Consider the following 25,289-nt stretch of genomic DNA (forward strand, 5'->3'; position numbering starts at 1 on the left):
GTGTCACAAACCGGGCTCAGCCTCAGCCTGGCCCCAGAGCTGCTCCCCTTGGCCAGCTGCAGGAGCCCTCCCAGCCACTGTAATTCTGCTGAGAGCTGCAGTCCTGGTGGATGTGGAAGTGTTCCACAGCTGTCCCCTCCCAGTGTCACCAGCAGGGCAGGTTCTGCATCCCCCAGCAGCAGCCCCAGGAGCAGCTCTGAAGGCTCCTGCTCCTGTTTTACCCCCAGCACAGATGCAGGACCCAAAGCTGCTCAAGCACAAGCAGCACCCACGGCCTCAGGGTGGCACAAAGCACCTGGCATCCCCTGGAGGAGCTGCCAGCACCTCCCCACATCATGATTCCAAGGTGCTGCACCCTCTCTTTCCATTCCCTTAAACCATTGAATCCCAGAATGGTTTGGGTTGGAAGGACCCCAAAGCCCTCCCAGTGCCACCCCTGCCATGGCAGGGACACCTCCCACTGTCCCAGCTGCTCCCAGCCCTGCCCAGCCTGGCCTTGGGCACTGCCAGGGATCCAGGGGCAGCCACAGCTGCTCTGGGCACCCTGTGCCAGCCCTGCCCACCCTCACAGGGACAATTCCTGCCCAAAATCCCACCCAGCCCTGCCCTCTGGCAGTTAAACCCATTCCCCTTGTCCTGGCACACCATGCAAAACCCAAGGATGGTTTTTTTGTTGCATCTAAAACTTTCCATGAAGCTCAGGGAAACCTCCAGGGGGGCTTTGGGGTCAAGCCCAGAACAGATGGAGCAGGTGGGGAGCACACCTCAGCTGACCCCAGGAGAGCTGGGTCCCCCAGGGGCTCAGACAGCCCCTCTGGAGGAGCTGGCTCAGGGAGCTCAGGGCAGGAGGGTCAGTGCCCAGGCAGGGGGACAGTGGCACTGGGATGGGTTTGTTCTGTTGTTTAGGATGCCCCAGCTCTGCATCCAGCACCCCAAGCCATCAGCTGGAGCACTGTCCAGGAGGGAGGCGTTTTCCAGGGCCTGAGCACGACTGGAGACAATCCAGCTGAGTTAATCACTGAGTGCTTGGGCCCAGAAATGAAGTAGCTTAAGAGAAAATCTCACTGTATTTTTTTTTTGTAAATGAAAGCCTTTCTACAATAGATTCAACCTAAAGAAACTCTGCTCAGTCCATGGATTGCAGTGCAGGTATGAGCCAAATACATGGTGAAAAGCAGATAAACACCGTGTCCTCCTGCACGGCCACAGGAGACAATTTCCCCATTTAGAAAGCCAATAAAAACGTTTTCTTTTAGAACAACTGCATTCATGGCACATTGTTTCGCTGAGAAAAATATGTTAGTGACTTTGAACTCCTCCAATGCCATCCAGAACATTTTTTTCCCCCCAAAGTGTCTCGAAAGTAGCAAAAAATACGAAAGAATTAATGACTGTTAACAGCTGAAACAGATGGTCTGCTGTGAGTCCCCACAGCCTCGTGCAACTGTGAGTCAAGCCATTTTTCAAAATGGTGAAGAAAGAAAAGTAATAATAATAAAAAAAATCAATTTCCAAGGCTACCAGGCTTCCAAAATTCCACTCGGACTTCCCAGGCGTGAGGCAGCAGGAAGGGAGGGCCGGCTCGGTTCGGAGCCCAGCTTTGGCTGCAGCTGAGTCCCGGGAGATGCTGCGGGTTGGTGCGCTCGGCAGCGAGGGCTGAGCTCCCTGTCGCGACATTCCCCGCACTCGGTGTCCCCACGGCCACCCCCCTCCTGCCCCCGCCGGGAAGGGACGCGAGAGGAGAAAAGCACTTGCCAGGAGGGGAACTCGGGCTGGCGGCTCCGCTGCGGCGGCTCCTCCTTCTCGCCGGGAGACTCATCCCCGCGGCCGCCTTCAGGCTCGGGCTGCGCGTCCGGCGGCTCCTGGATCAGCCCCATCGGGCAGGCTCGGCGGGGCCCGGGCGCTGGGCGAGCTCATCATGGGGCCGGGCGAGCCCGGAGCGCGACCCTGCGGGCGAGGAGCGGCACAAACTTGAGCGCACGCACGGCCAGCCCTCGTCATTTATTTATAATAATAATTCTCAATAATTCATGCCGGGACAGCAGCGGCGGCAGCGCGGGCACCGAGCGGCCACATCTGGAGCAGATGTTCATTCCCAAAAAGAGCGGGGTGTTGGGGAGGATGAAACAGGGAAACCTTACAAATATGGATGCTCAGATTCTGGGAGTATAGAAACCATGAACGAGATTGAAATGAAAGCCACTTTTGAGATACCAAATCTTAGTTACTGAATGACCGTGAAACAATGGGATAGCCAGCTAGGGGTAATCCCCTCTTGATAGAGCAATGCCTTCTGCTAGACAGTGGGTCCAAAGGTCAGAGACATCCCTGCCAGGGCCCAAAGAGCAGTTTTTAGAAGTTTAAAGTGTCACACACCGTGGTAATGTAAGGATTCCTATAGGCTGTATGTAAATGCTACAGAATTTGTATCTTGTGTTAGATTGGAAATTAGAATATTCATCAGAGAAGAAGATTTATTGTATTGTAAACGGGAAATCGCTCTCTTGCTTTTACTCTTTCTTACCCCTCTTGCTCTCTCTCACTTCTTCTCTTACTCTCTTTACTCTCTCATTTTACCCCTCTCTTACCTCCCTCCTATTACCCCACCACCCTTTTACCCCATTGCTCTCTCTCTAACCCCCTCTCACTCCTTGTCCTACTCTGTCCTGCAGCCAGCAGCACTCAGTGGGACTCTATGTACTTTCACTCTTACAATAAATGTGACAGGAACTTTTAGCTTATCCAGTTTTGTCCCTGTCTATCCCGACACAGACTCTAGCAGAGTGGTGCCCAACCACAGGGATGCAGGGGATGGTGCTCAGGGACACAGACCCGATTGCCCTGGGCCACCAGCTGTGAGCTCGTGGCTGGCAGGGCTGGCACAGGGCAGAGGGAAGGGCTGGGACAGGGCAGAGGGAAGGGCAGGGCTGGGACAGGGCAGAGGGAAGGGCAGGGCTGGCACAGGGCAGAGGGAAGGGCTGGGACAGCTGTGAGCTCGTGGCTGGCACAGCTGGCACAGCTGGCACAGGGCAGAGGGAAGGGCTGGGACAGGGCAGAGGGAAGGGCAGGGCTGGCACAGGGCAGAGAGAAGGGCAGGGACAGCTGTGAGCTCGTGGCTGGCACAGCTGGCACAGCTGGCACAGGGCAGAGGGAAGGGCTGGGACAGGGCAGAGGGAAGGGCAGGGCTGGGACAGGGCAGAGGGAAGGGCTGGGACAGGGCAGAGGGAAGGGCAGGGCTGGGACAGGGCAGAGGGAAGGGCTGGGACAGGGCAGAGGGAAGGGCAGGGCTGGCACAGGGCAGAGGGAAGGGCTGGGACAGGGCAGAGGGAAGGGCAGGGCTGGCACAGGGCAGAGGGAAGGGCTGGGACAGGGCAGAGGGAAGGGCTGGGACAGGGCAGAGGGAAGGGCAGGGCTGGCTCAGCTCACACGGACATGCCTGGGCAGCTGCTGGAAAGGCTCCCCAGCCCCCCAGCCAGAGCCCCCTGCCCCCAGTGCCAGCCCGGGTCCTCCCTGCAGTGCCCCAGTGTCGGTGATGCTGCTGGGAGCCAGGGAAAGCAGCCTTGAGACCTTCCTGTCTCAGGCCTTCACAAGGACAGGAATTAGAGCAATGATTAAACACCTGCAGGGTGTGAGAGATGTGATGTTTTGTAAAAGTGTGTTTTTGAGGAGGTGCTGCCTTCTTGGACCAGCGAGTCTTTTCTATTCTGTTTTGCACTAACTACCCTTTACATCTGTGTAGTGCTCTTTAAATAAAGCTCTTTCTCTCTTGCTCCTCCATTAGACATGAACTATGTTGCATTTTCCTTTTCACTGCTCCTACAGCGTTATATGCAGCAGCCGGGCTGTGTGCCAGCAGGGCACGGGCAGGGCAGGGCAGGAGCAGCACCACGGCCACCCGGGCACCTGGCACTGCCAGCTGTGCCACCCCGGGGTGTCCCCTCAGCCAGGGTCACCTCTCCAGTGGTGACACACAAACCTCCAAGCCTGACTGTCCCCTCTGTGGGGTGTCACCGAGCTCCTTCCGACCCCACAGCGCCCTGTGGCCACTCCCAGCCCACAGCCACAGCTCCCCTTCCTCTCTGTGGCCAGGACGGGCCAGTGTGGCCACCCCAGGGCCCCTTGTAGCCACCCCAGGGCTCCTCATGGCCACCCCAGGGCCCCTTGTAGCCACCCCAGGGTCCCTCGTGGCCACCCCAGGGTCCCTCGTGGCCACACCAGGGCCCCTTGTAGCCACCCCAGGGCTCTTCATGGCCACACCAGGGCCCCTTTTAGCCACCCCAGGGCTCCTTGTAGCCACCCCAGGGCTCCTCATGGCCACACCAGGGCCCCTTGTGGCCACCCCAGGGCTCCTCATGGCCACCCCAGGGCTCCTCGTGGCCACCCCAGGGCTCCTCGTGGCCACCCCAGGGCTCCTTGTGGCTCAGACCTGGCTCCCACCCCGTCCCCACTCCTTTTGGGACATCACTCATGGGGCAAGGAGCGTTTGAACAATGCTCCCAGGCACGTGGTGTGGTTTAGGGACTGTCCTGTGCAGGGCCAGGAGCTGGATTTCCATGATCCTTGTGGATCCTTGTGAGAGCAATGAGGGATTTGTCTTTACAAATGAGCTCTGGGTCTGCTGGTAGATAAAACCAGCACTGAGAGATAAAAGAAACAATGGGAAGGATTCCACCAAAAAGAGATTTGCCTTTACAAACAAACTGTACTTTTGCTGATAAATGAAATTGGGTATTGAAATAAGCAATGGGGAAAAACTATGAATTCCATAAGAATGAAAAATTAAAAGGGAGGGTTATACATCAGAGGGGAATCTCAGGTATCAGGTGTTTGGGAAGTCTGTGCCTCTCAAGTACCTCAGCCAAGGGGGGAACAAAGAGGGAAATACAGCCGGGAAATTAGGATAAAAAGGGAGGCTGTGTCCTCCAAAAATTGGAGAGACCCCAGGGGAATGGCCCATGGCCTCTCCCTTTATTTGAATAAAGCAAAAGGACTCCTCTGACTCCTTTTTGGACATACACCTCTGGCGTTTGTGGATTCATTTTCCTGACACCTGCCTCTTAGGTTACTCCACGAATCTTTGGCACACCCTTTGTTCCTCGCCCTTTGCCGCTCCCGGCGCCCCTGGGTGCCCCACACGTGCCCCCCGTTATCCTGCCTGGCACCGGCCCCGTGCCAGCCGCCTCCTGCGCTCCTGGGGCCGCGACCCGGCTGTCCCCTCCCCGCTGTCCCCTCCCCGCTGTCCCCTCCCCGCCATCCCCTCCCCGCTGTCCCCTCCCCGCTGTCCCCTGCCCATCTGTCACTCGCCAGCTGGCCTCACTCGCCCTTTTTGTGGAAGGAGAATTGGAAGCAACAATTTCTTTGGCTGCAATTGCACAACAGCTCAAGCACCTGAGCTCTGACCCAGACCTCCAAGGCGGATTATTATTAATTAGAATTATTATTTATTATTATTATTACTACCAGTACTGTTATCCCAGCCCTCTGAGGGCACCTTCTATGTTTTGGGCTACCTCTTTTATCTCTGTGATCTGCAACACCTCCTCTGATATCTGAGCTCCACTCTTTGGGTAATACAAACACGGAGATGACTTTCAGTGCAAATTTTCTTCCTGAAATTTTTTTTTTTGCTCCTCTTCCTATATGTGAACCTTGCACTTTACCCTGCCAGCCAACCACTTAATGCCAGTAAGAAATGGACTTTCCTTTTCCCTAGATAATGACTGATCTTGCAGATTGGAAAATGAAATAAGTAATGCCATTAGCTGTTGGAGAGGATGAAACTGAGGAATCTTGCAAATATGAATGCTCAGATTCTGGGAATATAGAAACCATGGATGAAATTGAAATGAAAGCCACGTTTGAGATACCAAGCCCTAGTTACTGAATAACCAGGTATACAATGGGATGGCTCACCGAAGCCAATCCACTCTTAACTAAACAATGCTTTTGGCCAGAGGGCAAGGCCAAAAGACACAAAAGACTGACCTGCACCCAAAGATTAGATCTTAGAGTTAAAATGTCACATGCTATGCTAATGTAAGATTTCCTATAGGTTATATGTAAATGCTATAGAATTAGTATTTTGTATTAAATTGGTTCTTAGGAATTAGAATATTCATGATGGAAGTGGATTTGTTGTGTTGCAAACGGGAAGTCACTCTCCTCTCCTCTCCTCTCCTCTCCTCTTCTCTCCTCTTCTCTCCTCTCCTCCTCTCTTCTCTCTTTCTCTTCCTATCTTTAATCCTTGCTCTTCTCCCTCTCCCTTTACCCCAATACCCTTTTATCCCATTACTCTTCTCCTCCTCTTCCTCTCTTTTCTCTTTTCTTTTCCTCTTCTCTTCCTCTCTTTACCCTCCTTCTTCTCTCTTTCTCTCCCCCTTTTTATCTCTTTAATCTGCACGTGGCTGTGCCGGGCAGCTCCTTGCAGACTCCCTTATAATAAACTGCAACTGTAGCTTTTAGCATTTACAGAGCGTCTGAGTCTTGTTCCTCGCGTCCACCCTGATACAAAGAGTCCAGGAGTCTCCCGCAATTAGCAGCCCATTAATCAGTGGTGAGCAGTGAATTACACCGAGTGCACGGCTGTCACTGTTCCTGAAGGACAAGGGAAGGGGAACTGGGCAGAAATGGGAAAACCACCCAAAATCCATTCCCCTGATCCCCACACGTTTATTTTTCACTGCCAAGTGGCCAACAGCCAATTCTTTGCCTGGGGGATCCAGCATTGTGACAACCCGGCCAGATCAGGTGTCTGTGCTCCACAGATTCCCTGCACATCCTAATCCTGCTGATTTCCACACTTGGCACTCGGTCACTGCCTTCATTCCTGCCCCTGCCTCGTGCAGGATGGAAAAAGAGAGCAGGACCCAGGAGGGCCCTTCCCTGCAGGGCCATTAATGGTGGTGGTGGGGCATGGCCACAGTTACAGCAGGAGCTGTCCCCAGGAGCTGTCCCCATCCACGGGATCTGTCCCCACCACGGGATCTGTCCCCATCCACGGGACCTGTCCCCACCCACCGGATCTGTCCCCATCCACAGGATCTGTCCCCAACACAGGATCTGTCCCCATCCACAGGATCTGTCCCCATCCACAGGACCTGTCCCCATCCACGGGATCTGTCCCCATCCACAGGATCTGTCCCCACCACAGGATCTGTCCCCATCCATGGGACCTGTCCCCAGGAGCTGTCCCCATCCACAGGACCTGTCCCCATCCACGGGATCTGTCCCCATCCACAGGATCTGTCCCCATCCACAGGAGCTGTCCCCACCACAGGATCTGTCCCCATCCACGGGATCTGTCCCCATCCCCAGGATCTGTCCCCATCCACAGGAGCTGTCCCCACCACAGGATCTGTCCCCACCCACAGGATCTGTCCCCACCACAGGATCTGTCCCCACCCACAGGATCTGTCCCCACCACAGGATCTGTCCCCACCCACGGGATCTGTCCCCATCCACAGGATCTGTCCCCACCACAGGATCTGTCCCCACCCACGGGATCTGTCCCCATCCACGGGATCTGTCCCCATCCACAGGACCTGTCCCCATCCACGGGACCTGTCCCCAGGAGCTGTCCCCACCACAGGATCTGTCCCCACCACAGGATCTGTCCCCACCCACAGGATCTGTCCCCATCCACAGGACCTGTCCCCATCCACGGGACCTGTCCCCAGGAGCTGTCCCCACCACAGGAGCTGTCCCCATCACAGGACTTGTCCCCAGGACCTGTTCCCACCACAGGACCTGTCCCCACCCACAGGGCCTGTCCCCATCCCCAGGACCTGTCCCCATCACAGGACCTGTCTCCATCCCCAGGACCTGTCCCCACCCACAGGGCCTGTCCCCATCCCCAGGACCTGTCCCCATCACAGGACCTGTCTCCATCCCCAGGACCTGTCCCCACCACAGGAGCTGTCCCCATCCCCAGGACCTGTCCCTGTCCCTGGCTGTGCTGAGCTGTATTCCCAGGAGGAGCAGGCACGGTGCTGGAGCGGGGCCTCCCTGCTGTCCTGCCATGGTGAGACAGGAGATTGTGGAGATCAGAACTGAACAGAACTGAGCAGAACAGAACTGAACAGAAATGAACAGAAATGCACAGAAATGAACAGAAATGAACAGAAATGAACAGAAATTAACAGAACTGAACAGAACTGAGCAGAAATGAACAGAACTGAGCAGAAATGAACAGAACTGAACAGAACTGAGCAGAACAGAACTGAACAGAAATGCACAGAACTGAACAGAAATGAACAGAAATGAACAGAAATTAACAGAAATGAGCAGAACTGAACAAACTGAACAGAACTGAGCAGAAATGAACAGAACTGAACAGAACTGAACAGAAATGAACAGAAATTAACAGAAATTAACAGAAATGATGAACAAACTGAACAGAACTGAGCAGAAATGAACAGAAATGAGCAGAAATGAACAGAAATGAACTGAGCAAACTGAACAAACTGAACAGAAATGAACAGAACTGAGCAGAAATGAAGCCTGAGCAGAGTCACCCCGGGAGGGAGCAGCCAGTGGTTCCTCCTGGAGCACACCGTCCCTGTGCCTCTGATTTCTGTCTCTCTGGTATTTCCACAAACAGAAAACGTGGCACCCCTGGGCCCAGGTCTCCAATCCCCATCCCGACACAGTTCTCCCAAGGGACTGCTCTGCTGTTTGTGCAGCTGCTGACAGCTCCCCTCCATCTCCCAGGCCCAGGATCACTGAGCCTGGAAAAGATCTCCAGGATCATCCAGTCCAACCTTGTCCCCAGCCCAGAGCACTCAGTGCCACGTCCAGCCCTTCCCTGGGCACCTCCAGGGATGGGGACTCCAAACCTCCCTGGGCAGTTCCAAGGCCTGAGCACCCTTTCCATGGGGAAATTCCTCCTAAAATCCACCCTGAGCCTCCCCTGCCCAGCCTGAGCCCGTTCCCTCTCCTCCTGTCCCTGTTCCCTGGAGCAGAGCCCGACCCCCCCGGCTGTCCCCTCCTGTCAGGGAGTTGTGCAGAGCCACAAGGTCCCTCCTGAGCCTCCTTTTCTCCAGGCTGAGCCCCTTTCCAGCTCCCTCAGCCCCTCCTGGGGCTCTATCCCTTCCCAGCTCCATTCCCTGTCCTGGACACATTCCAGCCCCTCGGGGTCTTCCTTGGAGCAGCCCAGAACTGGACACAAGACTGGAGGTGCCTCATCCTCAAGGTGTGTCCTCAATCTTTATGCCAGGTGCCATAGCAGGGATTTTAGGAAGAGCTCCATCGTGGGTAAGCACCACCCTGAACTGCTGAGGTGCTTTCCCCAGGAGTGCTCGAGGAAGATTAGGAACAACCACCCTAAAAACAAAAATTATCAAAGATAATACTGAATGAAACCCTTTCTAACCCCTTCCCTAAGACACCTCCTCTGTCCTCACCTCCAGCCCAGCTCCCAGTGAGGCTGGGAACACCTCGGGCCGCTGTATCCCTGAAAGGGTTAACTGGGAAGGCATTTTCCGCCCAGCCCAGCACTGGGAGCTCCTGGCCCTGGGGTCGCTCTGCTCCTCCTCCTCCCCGAGCCAAGGACGGTGACACGGAGCTCCTCGGGCACATCCTCCCTCGGGGACACCCGTCTCCAAAACGTGCTGCTGGGGACAGGCAGGAGGAGCACAGACAAGGGTGGGGCTCTGTCCAGAGCGGGGTGACACCGCTTGCTTTCCTCTCCTCTGGCAGAAAATCAGTTCTGCTGGCGAGAGGAGAAACCCAGCTCCAAGGAAAAAGAAAAGTCCTCACATCACTTCTTCCATCAGGCTGACACCTCTTCATCTCGGGGAATTTAACATCTGTTACATAATTCAGGGAACATGTGGCTATTTTCCAGGCTTATTAATAGCACAAACCCCCCAGCTGAAATGAGAATGAGCAGCTGCTCCAGACTTCACCTCTGGAGAAGGGGCTGGGAGCAGGCACGGGGCTGGCAGGGGCTCGGGGCTCCCTCCCACCTCAGCTCCTCCTGGCGAGCCAGAAAGGACACTTGGACTGCTGCTGAGACAGCTGCATCCCCGCATTTCCCCCAGTGCTCCTTTCCTTCCACATCTCATTCTTCTTTCCAGGAGAGGCAGAGAATGGTGGAGAGGATCACAGATATGAGAGAGGGCTGGGGAAGAGCAGAGAGGAGGGGAGGGACACAGTGGGTCATTGCACCCTTCATCCCAGAACATTTCAGTGTGGATGATTCAGATACCCTTTCAGGGGCCCCCTGGAAAATGATCCCTTAGATAAGAAATCCTTCCTTAGGATGACTCATGCTAGAGAAATGTTCAACCCCTGTAGACCCCCGTGTTATCTCTTAGCGTCCTAATTGGTCTTTTCTCAATTCTCTAACTAATTGGTCACTCTTTCACCTAAAACTTTAAAGTAGATGGATAGTTTTTCAATCTCTAATTTTATTGGTGCACTTCTCAAGCCACCCTAACCCTATAAAACCCCTTTGATATATTCCATGTACTCGGATTTGCTGCTGGACCCCTTTGTAGAAATAAAGCTTTCCCAGATCTTTATTTCCCTGCTGGCTAAGAAGGTCCTGCAAGCAAAATGGAATCACAAAAGAGCTGATAGCCTAAACATTAGGCCTTGCTTGCACCTAAGGACCTTGTGGCTGGCCTCTGCCTGAAGCAGCCAGGAAAGTCTGTCCCATTCAGAAGGTTTTATCCAGGCTTGCTGTGGCAGCCTGGGGAAAAAACCTCAGCCCTGGCAGCTGCACTTCCATTCCCAGGTCACTCAGTCACTTCCAAGATGTCCAAGGGACTTGCAGCACTTCCATGCCAGGATTGAATCCTGAATGCTGAGCTGCCCTCTCACTTGAGGAACAGGCTGAAGGAAGGCCTTGTACCTGCTCAGAAGGGAGGGCTGTCTGTGGCTCTGTCCCTGTGGGGATGGAAGGGCAGTTCCATGGGCACTCCTCTCCACACCAGAATGGTGCCTTGGCTGCTCCCTGATGTTTCCAGGTGGGACACAGCAGGTAAAGGTGAGGCTGTGGCTGGGACACACAGGATATTCCTAAAACACTGTCGTGGGTTGATGTGACCAGAAATGTGAATTTTGTCCCATCTGTTAACCCAGGTGGGGCAGTGCCCCTGATCTCCTGCACACATTATCTGCTCATGGCCATCTTTAAACCAGCTGGGCAATCATCTTTATCTTCCCACAGCCCATCCTCCCTCCAGGAGATATCATCTGCTGCTGGCCCAGTGAGTCCCAGGGCATGACTGATAAAATTCCATCATCCCACTGGGAGATGCTCCAGCCAGGGGAGCAGCCAAGCCTTTCCTACCCAGATAAAAAATGAGATTTGGGACACCAAGGGACCTTCTTTCCACTGGATTCCAGAGGAAAGCCAGACCTTTGCACATCATCCCTGGAGCTTCAGAGGAAACTGCACCTTCTCCAGGAGCACTGCTCCAGCTGAACCACATCTGCCCCTGCAGGAGGATGCAGCCACCATTGAATGGGACTGTGCCAACACCCTGACTGACTGACGGGTGTCAGCTTGGATTCTGACTCTGGCAGGGTTGGGATTGTTCTGTGTAATACTGCATTTCTATTTTAATTTTCCTAGTAAAGAACTGTTATTCCTAATTCCCATATCTTTGCCTGAGAGCTCATTAATTTCAAAATTATAATAATAATTTGGAGGGAGAGGGTTTACATTCTCCATTTCAAAGAGAAGTTTCTGCCTTTATTGGCAGACACCTGTCCTTCAAACCAGGACAGACACAGAACCCACACTCAGATCAGGCAAAGGGAGAGGCAAAAACCTCCAGCCCATCCAGGGATCCATAAGTGGATCATACAAATGATCTCCTCACTCTCTTGATGGTCTTAGCAGAACCCAAAATTCATCTTGACTCAGTCTCAAATCCCTCTGTGGCTTTAATCCAGGGCAGCAAACCAAACCTGACAAACCATGGGGACTGGGGACAACCTTTCCATTTCCTGGCAGCCGATAAAAGGTGGGAAGTTCTGCCCAGAAGGGGTGAGGTCACCAGAGCCCAGGGGTGCCTGGGCACTCTGAGCCACTCTGGGTGCAGCAGTGGCAGCAGGGCTGGAACTGCAGCAGTCAGAAATCAGGAGCTGCTCCTGCTCCAGGAAATGCCTGAACACCCCGAGGAATGAGTGCACAGCTCACACATCTCACCCCACTGCGTGGAATTGGGGTAGGAATTGGGGTTTCCTCCATGTTCAGTGAACATCCAGTGATTCCCACAGGGCACAGCAGGGAACCCCCAGAGACAGGCTGGGAGCTGGGGGGTGACTCCAGTGCCAGGGAAAAGCCCTGGCCAAAGCTCCTTCCAAAGGAGCAGGGAAACATCCCAGCTTCTGCCCCACTGCTGCTCCAACGCTGAGCCTAAGATGCAAACTGCAATTTCCATGGGTCAAGAACCACGGGGCACAGAGGGAGACCTGGGAAGGGGAGCATGGACAGGACCTGGAGCTGGGATTGGGGTTATCCAGGAATCTCCAGACTCTGCTGCCTCGCTTGTTCCCAGCCCAGGGGTGGGCTCATCTCTCCACTCTCCCCACTGGAGAGCTTCCCGTGCAAACTAAAGTGATCTGCTTAAAAAAAACCAAGTGAACAATTCCTCTAAATCTGAAATCACCAAATCTAAACTGCTTCCTCACCCAAACTAGAAGGGACCATTCCAGGAGAGGAAAAGAGCTGTCAACTTAGCAGAGTTTGACTCAAATTTTCTTTTTTCCCTCCCTGTAACCACCTTTTTCATCCTCACCCAGCTGAAAGTTCACTCATTTTTACTTTTACAGGCATATTTTCCCTGCTCACCAAGCCTTACTTATCTGACCTCCTGGATCTGTAACAATCATTTCTTATTCCTTATCCTGTACCTGGGCTGATCCTCTAAGCTTTGCTGGAAGGATTTGGACAAAAATACTATTTTTGACATCCTGGGATTCTTTCACAGAATCTCCCATTCCAGCTGCTATTTTTGCCTTTATATCCTGTTCCCAATATCTGCAGGGTGGGAATTCTGGGGTCAATTTGACTTAAACAATTAGAGTTCAACTGCAACTTAAACAATTCTGTTTATTGGCACAAATACAGAGCCACAGGATATTGGGAAAGGAGAGTGCTGAGTACCTAACAGCTCTTGGAAATTTAGAAATCATCTAATTATTTCTGTTACCCAACAAGGGCTTCACACACTGCTCACTGTCTTTAGAAAAAGCAACTGGCAACGTCAGAAAAATTATAAACTGACAATTCCAAGTGATTGACCTCCTGTTCCTATTGTGCACTTGCCACGGAATGAAAGAAAAACAGGAAAGAATCTTGCCAAGGTACGGGGAAGAAAAAAACAACAACAAAAATGAATGAGATTTTGTTGGCAGAATTTGCAAATTATTCCTGCTCCCTTTCACCCAACTTCCGTCACATAATTGCCGAGTGCTGCAGCACATTCCCTGGAAATGCCTCTGCCAAGGTGGAACAGCAGTGTGTGCAGAGCAAGAGGCTCCTGTGCTCAGAGCCCAGCCAGGAATGCAGCACAAGCAGGAGAAGCAAAGAGGAGCAGGTTTAGGTCCAGGCCTGGCAGGTCTGGCTCAAAGCCAGGCTCCAGCAGGTGTTTGTGAGGATGGCCAAGCTGGAGGGCCAGGGAAGCAGTGTGGGATGGCACAGGGCTGCCCTGGGGTGGCACAGGGCTGGGGATGCACAGAGCTGCCCTGGGGATGGCACAGGGCTGGGGATGGCACAGAGCTGGGGATGGCACAGGGCTGGGGATGGCACAGAGCTGGGGATGGGAAAGGGCTGGGGATGGCACAGAGCTGGGGATGGCACAGGGCTGGGGATGGCACAGGGCTGCCCTGGGATGGCACAGGGCTGGGGATGGCACAGGGCTGGGGATGGCACAGGGCTGGGAATGGCACAGGGCTGGGGATGGCACAGGGCTGGGGATGGCACAGGGCTGGGGATGGGAAAGGGCTGGGGATGGCACAGAGCTGGGGATGGCACAGGGCTGGGGATGGCACAGGGCTGCCCTGGGATGGCACAGGGCTGGGGATGGCACAGGGCTGGGGATGGCACAGGGCTGGGAATGGCACAGGGCTGGGGATGGCACAGGGCTGGGGATGGCACAGGGCTGGGAATGGCACAGGGCTGGGGATGGCACAGGGCTGTCCTGGGGATGGCAGAGCTGCCCTGGGGATGGCAGAGCTGCTCTGGGGATGGCACAGAGCTGGGGATGGCAGAGCTGCCCTGGGGATGGCACAGAGCTGCCCTGGGGATGGCACAGGGCTGGGGATGGCACAGAGCTGGGGATGGCACAGGGCTGGGGATGGCAAAGGGCTGGGGATGGCACAGGTCTGGGGATGGCACAGGGCTGCCCTGGGGTGGCACAGGGCTGGGGATGGCACAGAGCTGCTCTGGGGATGGCACAGAGCTGCTCTGGGGATGGCACAGAGCTGGGGATGGCACAGGGCTGGGGATGGCACAGAGCTGGGGATGGCACAGAGCTGTCCTGGGGATGGCACAGGGCTGGGGATGGCACAGAGCTGCCCTGGGGATGGCACAGAGCTGGGGATGGCACAGAGCTGGGGATGCACAGGGCTGGGGATGGCACAGGGCTGGGGATGGCAGAGCTGCTCTGGGGATGGCACAGAGCTGGGGATGGGAAAGGGCTGGGGATGGCACAGAGCTGCTCTGGGGATGGCACAGAGCTGGGGATGGCACAGAGCTGGGGATGGCACAGAGCTGCCCTGGGGATGGCACAGGGCTGCCCTGGGGATGGCAGAGCTGCCCTGGGGATGCACAGAGCTGCAGGCTCTGCCAGCCAGGGGAGGCACAAAGCAGACTTTGGGCTCTCAGAGGTGCCAGGGCTGGACAGGGCTTTGCAGCAGTGGGAGGGCACAGCTGTGCTCAGCCAGCCAAGGGGGGCTCTCCCATCCCACCTCCACATCCTCTCCTGCCTGCAGCAGCAGCTCCTGGAGGTTCCAGCAGGGAAGCCAAAGCACCCCAGCCCACACTGTGCCCATGGTGGCACTGACCCAGCAGGAGAGGCTCCAGGCTGGAATGCCGGCTCAGGGAGGGGCAGAGGGGATCTGCTCCATGGTGGGAATGGCCAGAGCAGGGCCCAAGGGTGGCTCAGTGCAGGCAGTGCCTCCCCAAGGAGTCCTGAACTCCCTGAGCACAGCTGAGTGCTGCTGAGCTCAGAGAAAAGGGAGGAATTTCATCCAAGCTCCACCCAAAAGCTCAGTCAGGAGCAGATGAAAACAAAGCTGCAGTGGAGGGGCAGGGACAGGGTGGGAGCAAAGGAACCCACAGGAGGCTGAGCTTAACTGGGCTCCATGAGCAGGGTGTGGGTGGGACCAGGTGAGGACACATCACAGGGTCATGGAATATCCTGAGCTGGAAGGGACCCCCAGGATCACCCAGCCCTGCACAGACACCCCAACAATCCCTCCCTGTGCATCCCTGGCAGCTCCTGGAGCTCTGGCTGTGCCCATTCCCTGGCAGCCTGGGCAGTGCCAGCACCTCTGGGGAAGAACCTTTCCCTAAATCCAGCCTGAGCCTGCCCTGGCACAGCCCCAGCTGCTCCCTCAGGTCCTGTCCCTGTCCCACAGAGCAGAGATCAGTGTCTGCCCCTCCTCTGCCCATCATGAGGAATTGGAACTGGGATGAATCCCCCCTCAGTCTGCTCCAGCTGATCATTCCCAGTGCCCTCAGCTGCTCCTCTTCCCCTCAAGGCCCTTCACCTTCTTCATGGTCTCCTTTGGATGCTTCCTAAAGGATTTGTGGCTTCCCTAAAGGATTCGTGGCTTCCCTAAAGGATTCATGGCTTCCCTAAAGGATCCATGGCTTCTCTAAAGGATCCATGGCTTCCCTAATTGATCCATGGCTCTCCTAAAGGATCCATGGCTTCTCTAAAGGATCCATGGCTCTCCTAAAGGATCCATGGCTTCCCTAAAGGATCCATGGCTTCCCTAATGGATTCATGGCTTCCCTAAAGGATTCATGGCTTCCCTAAAGGATTCATGGCTTCCCTAATGGATCTATGGCTTCCCTAATGGATTCATGGCTTCCCTAAAGGATCCATGGCTTCCCTAATGGATTCATGGCTTCCCTAAAGGATCCATGGCTTCCCTAAAGGATCCATGGCTTCCCTAATGGATCCATGGCTTCCCTAAAGGATCCATGGCTTCCCTAGAGGATCCATGGCTCTCCTAAAGGATCCATAAGTGAGATGAGGCTGGCCTGGCAGAGCAGAGCAGGACAATCCCTCCCTGCTGGCCCAGGACAGGTCACTGCCCCAGGGCTCTGGCAGCTCCAAGGCTTGACCCCAGCCCTTGGGAGCACAGGAAGCACTGGGATCCAGCTGCTGAGAACCTAAACCCTTGTCACCTGTGCTGGCATCTCAGAGTGCTCCTCTGAAGGTGGCTCTGTGCTCCAGGGCCACACTGATGGGATCTGGGCTTGGGCAGGACCTGAAGCCCAGCAGGTCCCACCTGTGCCCAGCCCGGAGCAGCGAGTGCCAGGGGATTTCAGTGACCAGGGCTGAGCTCCTGGGGCTCCTGAGCTAACCAGGGTCTCCTGGCTCAGCAAAGCAGATGTAGGGATTTGTCAGAAAACCAGGCTCAGTCTCTTCACCTCAGTGTGTGCTCTGTGCCATTGACTGAAGTCACTGCACTTGAATTTACATGGTTTTCTAAAACAGGACTTGGCTGGCAGCTCTTGAGATCTCTAAAATAACTCTTTCTATGCTGCTGTTGTTTTTCAGCAGCACTTTGAGCTATTACTTATCAAAAGGGGCCTCATTTCCCCAAATTAAATAAATACTCCATAAAGTATGGGATGTAAAAATTAGTCCAATGTGCTTTCAAACATTCTGGGGTTTTGGTAAACAAAATCCATTCCGTATTTAAACTCTGCAGCTTTACCTCATGCAATATCACTGTGCAAAAGTTTTAATTTGATTATGCATCTTACTAACTGTGCTCTTGTGTGTCCTCCCCCTTTCTCTCCTGTTCTACTTATTTACTTTAAAATAAAACCCAATCATCTCTCAGACAGCACTGCAATTTTCATCAGAATTCTTCTGCTAGCAAAACATATTTAAGGCTGACCCCGACAACCATTCTCATTTTCCTTCAAACACTTCAATTATTACTTAATTTAGGCCTGCTTGAATAGTCCTGCCACCTCTAATTTGACCACTGTCACAGCAATGCAGGAGTGACTTCAGAATGAAAGGGGTTTGAAATTGCCATCAATGAATGGGTGGTGATGGGTAATTATGGCTTTACTCAGTATTGGTGGGGCCAAAACTCAAATCCTGGGGTCAGTTCTGGGCCCCTCATTCCAGGATGGATATTGAGGGGCTGGAGCACATCCAGTGAAGGGAACAGAGCTGGGAAGGGGCTGGAGCCCCAGGAGCAGCTGAGGAGCTGGAAAGGGGCTCAGCCTGGAGAAAAGGAGGCTCAGGAGGGACCTTGTGGCTCTGCACAACTCCCTGACAGGAGGGGACAGCCGGGGGGGTCGGGCTCTGCTCCAGGGAACAGGGACAGGAGGAGAGGGAACGGGCTCAGGCTGGGCAGGGAGGCTCAGGGTAATTTTGGGGCAATTCCTTCCAGGTTGGTGGTCAGGCCTTGGCACAGCTGCCCAGGGAGAGGAGTGGCCCTGGTGCCTGGGATGTGGGGCAGTGCTGGGAACAATAAAGAACTGCTGGATGTGAAAACATCAACTCTGGAAGCAGAAAACAACTCTGGCTCTGAGATGGCCAGGAGCAACCCAAGGTGTCACAATTGCTCCTGTGAGTGCAAATATGGATACACTATTGTAGTGGTTTAGAGTTGTTAATTTTAATGTATTTATTTTTTGTTGTGAGATAGGATTAGGAGTAAAAGTAAGGTAGGTTTAAAATTAAAAAAAAAACAAACTCTTACCAGGTTTGCTGACTTTAAAATGTAAATTCAGAAAAACAAACCAAATTCTTTAATTAGTTTCTCAAGCTAACCAGCCTCCAATTAGTTCCATTAACTCACAGAGAAAGTTCTCAAGAAAAAAACTTCTGTGAATACCTTTGTCTAAGTACCAATTAATACCAAACTAACACAACCATGTATATATGTGTACACACCTGACTCTAAATATATGTATTGTGTAATATATATAAATACATACATTTTACATTAATTATAGAAAGGTATTCATGTATAAACACACAATATATTGATTGTTATATAATTTTAAAATTATATAACACATTAAAAATTGAGAGGCTGCCTGAATAGAAATATAAAAAAAAAAGGAGAAGTTAAAAGATTAAAATAACTGCTTTAAACTCTCTGGAATAATCACAGACTAGCAAACCAACCAGAGGTAAAAGGAAAAAAGGTTGTGCAGCATCCAGCAAAGCAGGAGAGCTAAAGGGCACTGCTCCTGTATTTAGGGAGGAAAGAAGTCCCTGGGTGAGACAAATTGCTGGGACTGCAGCAGAGGGGTTGGCCAAAAAGGGCTCTGAGCACAACTGGCTGAAGAGGAGACACCAAAACCTCCTCAGGAGCAGCAGGAGAAGGAATTGTGCAGGGGGATGTGGCTGATGGGTGAGCCCCAGCACAGCCCAGCACAGGCTGAAAGGAGCAGGGAATTGTTTGCATTCCTTTTGTTCTGGGGGAGATGGGAAAAGGAGGCAGAAACAAAGATGAGCAGTCAGTTCTCATCATGGAAACAACTTCCCAGTGCAGCCCCAGAGAGCCCTGGAAAATAGACCCAGTCACTTACTGGGGAATTAGCTGGGGACTGCAGGTGTGTGAGTGCAGTGACAACTTTCCTGAATGGCACAGAGTCAAGCAGGATGAGCAAACCCCAAACTGCTGCAACAGCTGCACAAAAACCTTACAAGACCCAGCATCTGAGGTCTAAAGAGCTGAATTCCAGAGCCAAATCCTGCTCAGGAGAAAAGGCCCCACGGTCTCCTTACCAAATTCAGAGCTCTGCACTCAGCAGTGCAGGCCAGGAAGGAGTCACTGGGGGTGTGGAGGCTGCTTTGGAAAATCCAACGTGAGAGATTTCTGTCAAACAGAACCAGCTGGAGCTGTGCTGCTGCCTGGCTCTGTCTGCACCTGCAGCATGAATAAATCCTGCTCAGAGCACTGGGAAGGGAGATAACAGAACCAGGAAGGGTGAGAGGAGTGAAAGGCCAGAGACAGAGAGGGAGTTCTGCACAGAACCAGACTGACACATCAGGGCCCTTCAGTGGCAAAGAGATGCTTGAAAGGGATGTGGGAGACACCTACTAAAGCAGAGTTTAATCATATCCTCACCACCATGGAGCAAAGGCAATAGAGAACAAGCACTTGCTGTTTCTCACAGCACCAGACCCAAGAGGTACCCAAGGAAATTACCAAGAAGTCGTTTCAAAACAAGAAAAAGGCAAATAGTGCCCAATTATGTTGTTGAATTTTTCCTGGAAGACATCAAATGCTCAAAAGAGGAAAAAAATAATGCACTGAAAATGAGAAACAGCCTTCAGCTCAGGAAGTTTTCAGCAGGAGGAGCTGGGAAATTGGAGGAGGAATGGGCTGCACTTGCCCTTCTCCAGGAGATGAGGTGAGAGGGGAATTTGTCCTCCCTAGAGAGAGAGTCCCAAGTCCCTCCTTCTCCATGGCTTTTTTCCTACTGCCAGAGAAGCAAATATTTCCCTCTAGAGCTGCTGGACACTGAGACCTACACGTTCCAGCAATTTAATGTGGATCACAGTTTGGACATAAAGTGTTTAACTAATGGTCAAGGAAAAGCCCAGTGAGCCATCACTGGTGACCCTGTGCTTTGCACAGAGCAGGTTCTCTTCATAATTCACACTCTTAAACTCAGCTAATCTGTTCTTTCAAACCCTTTATGGTGACTCTCAGGCATGGCATCACCAAAAATCAATAGCTTTAAGGGACTTGCATGAGCTTGCCTTGGGTAGTGGCAGGGAGGGAGGAGGGAAGGCAGACTCTGGTTTCTGCAGGTGCCAGAGGGAGCTCTGGCTGCCAGAGCAGAGCCTGTTGTGCTGTACAAACACCCGTGCAGAGGATGCTCTCCATCCCTGATGCATCTCCATCTCCTGCCTGGGGCTGGAGCTCAGCTCTGTACTCCTCTCACTGCTCCCTCTCCCACCCTGCCAGCAGTTTTTATCAACAAACCTTAGGGTGGTGTTTTCTCTCCTTAGGACAAGGACAGGGCCATCAGGAACCTTGTGTTTCCTCACAGCCCCACTGCCAAGCTTCTCTGGCTCTGGCTCCCCTCTCCTTTCCCTCCTGCACCTCCTGCCTGCAGCTCCCATGGGCACCACAGCCCTCCCCTAGAAACCCAGACTGCCAACCCACAGCAATCCCCCTGGCCTTTGGGGATCCAGCAGGAGCAGCACAGCAGTGCCTGGGGCTGGACAAGGTCCCCTGAGCCCCCAGGGGTCCTGTCCCACCTGTGCATGGATGTGCACGGACACAGCAGCTCCTCTCCCCCAGCCATCATCACACTGCCAAGGCTTCCCAGGAACCCCAGACTGCCTTGGCTTGGAGAAGCCCACCTCAGTCACCCGTGCCCGGCAGGGACACCTTCACTGTCCCCACCGTGGCTCTGGCCTTGGCACTGAGCCTGGAGCAGCCTGCGAGCCCAGCTCAGAGCCGGAGCTCTGCTGGGTGTGTGAGTGCTCCCAGGGGATCAGCAGGGCTGTCCAGGGCTTCCTGCTGCCTCTGGCTGCTCCCAGCCTCTCTGAGCTGCGCTGGTTTCCTCAAGCATTAAATGAGACCCTGCGTGGAGCCCCTTGTCTTTTGTGCCAGAACGGGAATAAGCCCTTATCACCTCATCATCCACCCTCTCACACGGCTCAGCTTGGCTGGAAAGAGCAGGCACAGCACTGTGCACAGATCCAGCTCCTTCCTGTATCCCAGAGAAAGCCCCTTTCACAGCCCCATTCCAGGAGGGAACAGGATATTTGTCTATAATCCCAAAGAGAGCACTGCTGCTTCAATGAGGTCACAGGACAAAACTGCACCTTCAATCCATGGCACAACCTGATGGAGAAAAGAATCCATCCACTCTACCAGCTACTTTTTTTGGATTATCCAAAGTGCCTGGATCTCCTGAGTATTCACCAGGGCTTGGAACAGCTGTGGTGGGAGCAGGGGGCTGTGCCAGGGTGCAGCTGAACGGGGTCCTGCCCCATCAGGCTTTTCTCTGGGTTTTTCTTTGAGGCCAGGATGGGATGGGATTAATCCCACTGGTGATATTTGCATTACAACAGCTCTGGGATCGGCACCTTTTGTTCCAGAAAATGGGATTTTGCATGTGAACTCATTGAGAGGAACTTAACCAAACCAGCACAGCCCTGCATGGACTGAGGTGCCAGGGACAGTGCCACCCCACAGAAGCTGCTTGGCACTGTCACAGCTCCACGTGGCAGCAGCAAACACTGTGACAGTCACACCTCATAACACCCTTGTGTCCATCACCAGGACAGAGGGACTTTGTCCTTCCCAGGAGCCACCATCCACAATCCATCCCTGCCCTGCTGAGACTTTGCCAGAGGGCCAGGGAGGGATCCTGCCCCTGTGCCCAGGCTGGGGCAGCTCTGCAGTGCTGTGCCAGCTCTGGATCCTCAGCACAGCAGGCACAGGGAGCTCCTGCAGCAGGGCCAGCACGGGCTGTGAGGATGAGGAGGGCCTGGAGCATCTCAGTGCCCAGCAAAGGCTGAGGGAGCTGGGGCTGCTCAGGCTGGAGAGGAGCCCCAGCTGAGAGGGACCCTCAGCCCTGGCTGTCCCTGTGTGCAGGGAGGGGCAGAGCAGGGCCCAGGCTCTGCTCCAGGGCCCAGCAGTGGCACCAGAGCCACGGGCAGGGACTGAGCCCAGCAGCTGCCCCTGCACAGGAGGCACAACTTGTGCCCTGGGCAGTGCCCAGCCCTGAGCAGGTGCCCAGGGAGGGGCTGGAGTGTCCCTCAGCAGGGATATTCCAGAGCCACATGGACACAGTGCTGTGCCCTGTGCTCTGGGATGGCCCTGCCTGAGCAGGGAGGTGGCACCAGGGACTCTGTGCTCCTCCAGCCTGAACCATTTTGGGATTCTGGGGTTGTGTGACCCTGTCCTGCTGTCTCCTCCTGCACAGCCCCAGGCCTGGAGCCAGCTGAGGTGTCAGATCATCACAAGGCACAAACATCCCAGGGCAGCCCTGCCTGGTGACTCCTCCACAGCAGCAGCAGCTCCATGGCAGCTCCTTGTTCTTAAGAACCAGCAGCTTTCCTGTGCTTAACCCCTGGGAGACCTTTCCTCTTCCCAAGTTAATCCCTTCCCAGCTCCATAGGCTGCTTTGCCACAGCGGATTTATGAGGCAGCAAAAATAAAACCACACTCTGAATAGGTTCCTGTTTCATCTGCAGGTCTGGGGGTGCCAGCTCCTTCTTGCCTTTGCTCCTGCAGTGGAGCCTCCAGGAGAAACCTTTCCAGAATCAGCAGGGGCCTCCCGCCAACTCCCAGTGAAGCATCAGCAGCTCTTGAGGGTTTATTAATCCCCTTTGAAACTGTGCCTGAGGCTCCCAGAGCGCTTGGGCAGTTCTCAAACTGGAGTCCAGGCTTTGGCTGGAGCCAGGAGCAACCCAGAGTCAGTTCTGAGCACAAGAGGATTTAAAGGGTGAAAGCTGCATCAAACTGGGCAACATCTGTACATGACTGTCTTGAAAATCTGCTCTCAAGGATCCCCAGGGCTCCTGACACGATTTGGTTTAACTCTATTTAAAGACCAGCAGACATTGATTTCTGGCAGTCTCTGGTGACCATGGAACACAAGGTTTGCATTGTCTGGGCAGCCTCTCACCTCCTTCCATTCATGTGGGGGATTAAAATAATGCACCGAGAGTGGCTTCTGTTCAAAAGGCTAAAACATGCCCTGAAGGAGGGGGGAAAAAAGGTAAAAACATCAAAGAAGACAAGAGCATAGCTGAGGTTGGTGAACCTGCTCTGAAAGGCCACCCAAGCCCAGCCAAGCCCCCCAGATGACCACAACAGGTCAGGATGATCCCTCCCTGCAGCTCCATGGCTGGATCCTGCCATCCCCTGGCTGTGACTTGCCACCCCCCAGCCTGGCACACTGTGCTGCTGTCTGTCCCTCCAGCATTTCCCTCAATAACTGCAATTTCATTCATATGCTGTGTTTTTCCCATTTCAGACTTCTTTAGACTGCTTTTAATTTATCAGACTAATTCCAACTGCAATACCCTGCCAGAGATGGAGAATGAGCTTGACAAACATCCTTTGCTCTAAATAGAAGAATCTATTAGATTCTAGCAGCTCAAAGTAGTAAATTTAGGTTTTATCTCCGTCAGATCCATATTGGTCCCTTCCTGCTCCAGACACCCTGCTGGGTTCCTTTTGTTTAAAGGTGACTGGCAAAGGGAAAGCAGAAATGAAAGCTCTGCCTTGTGTGCTGGGTTCTTTCCACTCTACAGAGTCAAGGAAGTAGGAAAGGTTATTGCCTACTATAAAAATAGAATTATTTTTCTGCCTCTTCCTCAGAAATTCAGCTCTGGTTTGGAGCAGGAAAATCTTGGCTGGTTGGAGATGGACAGACAAGGCAAGATGGAGAGAATGGCCTGGTGGGACCTTTAAACCCAGCCCTTTGTACCCACCTGGGGATGGTCCCAAGGAGCTACCAGGGGGAGGAAAGGGCTCTGGGGCTGCTCAGAACCTGTCCCACAGAGCATTCCCGGGGACTCTGCCACACCTGCCCAGGGCCTGCAGCTGGGCTCAAATCAGGGTTCAAATTCACCCTTCCCACCTACACCAGCCTCAGCCCCCAGATGGGGAGGGACAAGCTTGGCACTACTCTCCATTCCTGGGTGAAGAAAAAGGGGGGGAAATGCCAAAGAGGCTTTCTCATCCCCACAAAGAGGAGTTCAAGCTCAATTATCTCCTTTTAGAAAAGAAACCCTGGTGCAGGTCGCCTTTAACGTGAGTGATGGATTCCAGGTGAGCAGGTCCCTGCCAATCCTCCCAACGCCTGGCTGCAGGAGTGGCTGAAACCCGGCACAAAGGGCTTAATTACAGAGCACAAAACACCAGCTCACACTAACTGCCGATCTCAAATCATCTCCTCACCCCCCTTCTTATTCCCAGTGTTCCCAGAATGAAATGGAAAAGCCAAACCTGGGCGCCCGCCCTTGCCCTGCAGCGCTGCTCCTTCCCTGCTCAGGCTTCCAGCGGGACCCAGCTCCGGGCTCGGGCAGCGCCGGGGGCTCGGCAGGGGCGCGGCAGCTGCCACAGAAGCTCCATCCTCCCGCTGGGATCGGCTCCCAGCCGCTCTCCCTGCATCCCAGGCTCTGCTGTGTCTCCAGGCTTCTCTTGGGAGCGCTGGAGATGCGAAGGGCTGGGCCCGGGAATGATCCGTCCATGCCAGGACGCGTTCCCTGAGAGTCAGCAAAACTTTTCAGCCCTTCATTTCATTCTATTATTTCTGCTGATGGCACTATAAATAATTACTCCCCACCCTCCGTGTGCTTGAGCTGCTTTGCTCAAAAAAAGATGCACATTTTGTTCATCTTTCAACACACTGCTTGTACAGTTTTTTGGTGGTTTGCAAACCCTGCTCGGTGTTCTCCAGCTCCGCAGGATGGAGGGAGCAGGTTCCAGGGGCCTCACCTGAGAGGAGTTTGCCTGCAGCCCCGCTCAGACCACGGGAACGGGGCTTTTTCACTTTCAGGCGCTTTCAGGTTTCCCTGCCAGGTCATTTTCTTCCCTTGGAGCTGGGAACAATGGAGCCATTATCCCACCTCTCGGTCACAGGGGACAGGCTCCTTCCTAATGTCACCAAAGTCACAGATGGCTAAAGCACTGCCGAGGGCTGGGAACTGCCGAGGAAAGAGGGAAAACCAACAAGCTCCAAGCCTTGGGGTGCCCAGACCGCTGTGCCCGCGCAGCCCCGCGCCCTGTGAGACCGGCACGGAGCCTGCCGGGGTTTCCCCCTGTCCTGGCACCTCTGCTTCTCCTTGCGGGCTCTGTGCCTCTTCCTCTCCAAGTTTCACTCCCTCACTGCCCAAGGCGAAGTGTTTTGCTGCCCACAAACCACCCGATCCCTGCAGAGGCTGCTGCTCGGACGCTCATTCTCCGACCCACGGCTCCGCTCTCCCGGCTCGCTCCAAGTTCCCCGTCCCGTCTCTCCCTCACTTATGAGTTGGTGAGGAGAAAAACCCCATTTTCCTGACCCAGCTGTGCAGCCCCACGGTCCTGTGGGCTTTGGGCCGTGCTGAGCTGACAGGATTCCCTCCCCAAGCCCTCTGCCCCGGGAG

Source organism: Oenanthe melanoleuca, chromosome 19, assembly GCF_029582105.1.
Source record: "Oenanthe melanoleuca isolate GR-GAL-2019-014 chromosome 19, OMel1.0, whole genome shotgun sequence".
Lineage (NCBI taxonomy): Eukaryota > Metazoa > Chordata > Aves > Passeriformes > Muscicapidae > Oenanthe > Oenanthe melanoleuca.